This window comes from Octopus bimaculoides, chromosome 8, assembly GCF_001194135.2.
Source record: "Octopus bimaculoides isolate UCB-OBI-ISO-001 chromosome 8, ASM119413v2, whole genome shotgun sequence".
In the NCBI taxonomy this organism is placed as follows: domain Eukaryota; kingdom Metazoa; phylum Mollusca; class Cephalopoda; order Octopoda; family Octopodidae; genus Octopus; species Octopus bimaculoides.
Window position 1 is genome coordinate 72206511 of NC_068988.1, and position 3281 is coordinate 72209791.

Genomic DNA, 3281 nt, shown 5'->3' on the forward strand with positions numbered 1-3281 from the left:
TATATATTTGAAGTTATCTCCTCAGATTTTCTATAGATATTAAAGTCAGTACTGCATGTTACATCAATGTAAATGATCGAGTACATTACTTAAATAGCTACAAAGAATAGTGGTATTCGTGGATGGTTAATGGGTCAGATGTGGTGATGGGAAGGAACAATAACTCCTGAAATATGCATATACACTTATTCATGTGTCTCTTCAGACAATCAAGAGAATGATGACATTTATTATATGATAGGCGCTGCTAACGCAGGTGGGACACCGTTTTGATTTACAAGCCTTAAACGCACTTGATATATATCTTTCAGGTGATGAATATATATTTCTAGCTAACTTTGGTGCTTAAAACTAACGAGACCAGCCTTAAAACAACACAAAAGCTGATTATTTAATTGGATTCTTTATATAAATTAGATATTGTTTCTTAACGTCTCATTTCAAACTCAAGTTGTAGGTGAAGACTATTGAAAAAACTAGTGTAAAATTATATGGTAAATTCAGTAACGGTAGTTTCTCATCCTGTTTTAAAACAGAGCAATTACAATTATTATTGTCATATCATCATGAAACACTTGAAGATATTTCTAAATTTATCAAAACATGAAACTTTTCTGAGAATTACCCATAAGGCGCATCATGGTTCAGTGAATCAAAGGCCTTTGTTGTATCCCTAAAGAAATGATAGAAGTCAATCCTCTGCTCAATGTCGACTAGATTTCATCACATTATAATCTGATGTTAACAGATTATAATCTATGAACAGTAAAGCATCTTCCGTACCTGATACCACCTCTACAGTCCTAATAAAACAGATCTTGATTCTTCAGTAAAGGAAAATTGTCGAGGAGGCAAAGAAAAATGATCGATATTAGTAGTCTTTATCGACCCTGGATAAATGATACGTAAATTTTACTCAAACGGATTTTTAAACTTTCAACCGTAAAACAATAGAATAAATGGAATATATCGCTCAGTCAAGCATTCACATCTTAATTCACAAGGAAACTTACTAATTTATATAGGAATATATTAGAATATTGATTTATTTTAATAAAGTATCATTTTGAATTGATTGAAAAATTTATTACTGGTACAGATTTTGTCCACCTTCCTGAGTGATGATACATTTTAGAATGTTCAGAAAACAAACTAAATATTTTAAAACATTTTCCCTATCTCTTTACTTGTCCATCAGTGAATATGTGTTTCACTATGAGTTCTACTACGTTCACAAATTTCCTTCATTTAATTCTGTGTCCAGGCTGTGTTTAGTGAAAGCTCTGACCATTTTGACACAACTAAGATACATTACAGTTACAGAAAGATGAAGATCTCAGCGGTATCACTCCGACCCAATAAAATATGAACTCCTCTTTATCACCATCCTCTGGTATATTTTGGAAACATTCTAACTGAAAAAGCTGAAAAAAACAGTGATCACTTTTAGTGCGTCCCTTTCTCCTACAAGATAATTACCTATGTATACCAGTGGCAATCGATTGAAAGTTATTTCACCTCGTCAGAAACGCAATACAACAGCAAAAATGGAATGCAAACTGCAGAACATTCTGCTAACATCTTAATGACTCAAACAGCAAAGATCTTTGTATTAAGTTTGTAAAATCTGGTTTGTATATTTACAAGCAAGTTGATTACTTTAAATACTTGCAAGCAACTTATCTAACTACTGAATCGTGAAACAGTTATACTAAAGAAATACCAATGTTTCGACTCAGTGATTACTCCGTTTCTTTTCTAAGCAGTCGTATATAAACATGTGTCGTATACTATCAACTTATTGATTCCTTTTGAGCACCGCTAAAGTTCTAACGCATTGTTTCAAGAAATGATACAGTGAACAGGCTTCAACTGTCTTTCTCACTGCATGTACTCATTCTTCATAAAAACGTATGCTGTCTCTTCTCTTGGCCTTTGATTATTGTTCGGTGGTTTCGGCTATAAGTAATGAAAATATTTTCAACAGAAAATAATACGCAAGTATGCCAACTAGATATGCGCTGCAGATAATCTACCGACAAATCCAGACGTAATTACGTAAGGAGTTCAAAAGGAATTTTATACATTTCATTGTTTGTGGAAAGTTGTTAAAGAGCGATTATTTACGAGGACAGTTGTCGTTTATGGAGTTTATTTTTCTTCCTGAAATCTCATAAATGAATGTATAAATAAATAAATAGATCGAATATCATATGTAATTTTAGGTCTTCTATATGTTTAGTAACTATTTAGTTTATAAATACAGCCGATGTTCTTGCTGATGCATTTCTTTTAAGGTAGACATTTCCCTCAAGTAACAGACCAGGTTTCACATAAGCACCACATCCCCCACCACCACCACAATCCTTATAGATCATTTTGAGTACCATCTCTATATGGAGCTAAAATTAGATACCTATGCTCAGACTGAGATTAGTGATAGTGCATATACCCATTGATATATGCAAGGAAGGTGCAATACGACACAACGCCATATTGATTACGATGTTTCCTGATCAACACCAACATTTTGAATTAAGAATGTACAAAATCAGTCAAAAAATTAGGAAACTACACTCATTAACATTTTCTAGTAAATTACGCAAATTGGCAATGCTTATGGCATCATCGGTGAGCAGCTCTCCATCCACTTTATACACTAAATTTCACATTTATCACCCCTATTAACCCGTTTAGAACAGTTAGATTTTGCTATAACGCACATTTTCCACTGAACTCAACTAGAGTATTTTCGTGACTAGGTGAACACTAGATTGATAGTTGAGCTGTAATTGGCTGTATGCAAACGAGGTCGTAACTGGAATCCAGAACCTGGTAGGAAAAAAGATTTCGCCGTCCGGGTGACCCAGGAATATACCGATAAATGGTGAATGTAGCAACGCATTGCAATGGCGCATGTCCCATCATCTGACCTGCCTTGATGTGGTTTACATATTTTAAACTTTTGATCACTAATTTCATGAAAACTTCGTCTTTAGTTTAATTTCACGCACGAAAACATACACACTGTAGCTGAACACATTTTGTATGTAAGTTGTAAATAAATAACTATAGAACTTCAAAATAAATCGACTACTGGTGAATTTATATATACTAAATTTCAAGCGGACAAGCTTGGGTAAATGGCGAGCGGAACTATGAAAATGTGCACCGTTATCTTAAGCGAATCCACCTTGATGTATATACATACATACACACATACATACATGCATACATACATATATATACATACATACATGTTTGTGTGTGTGTGTGTGTGT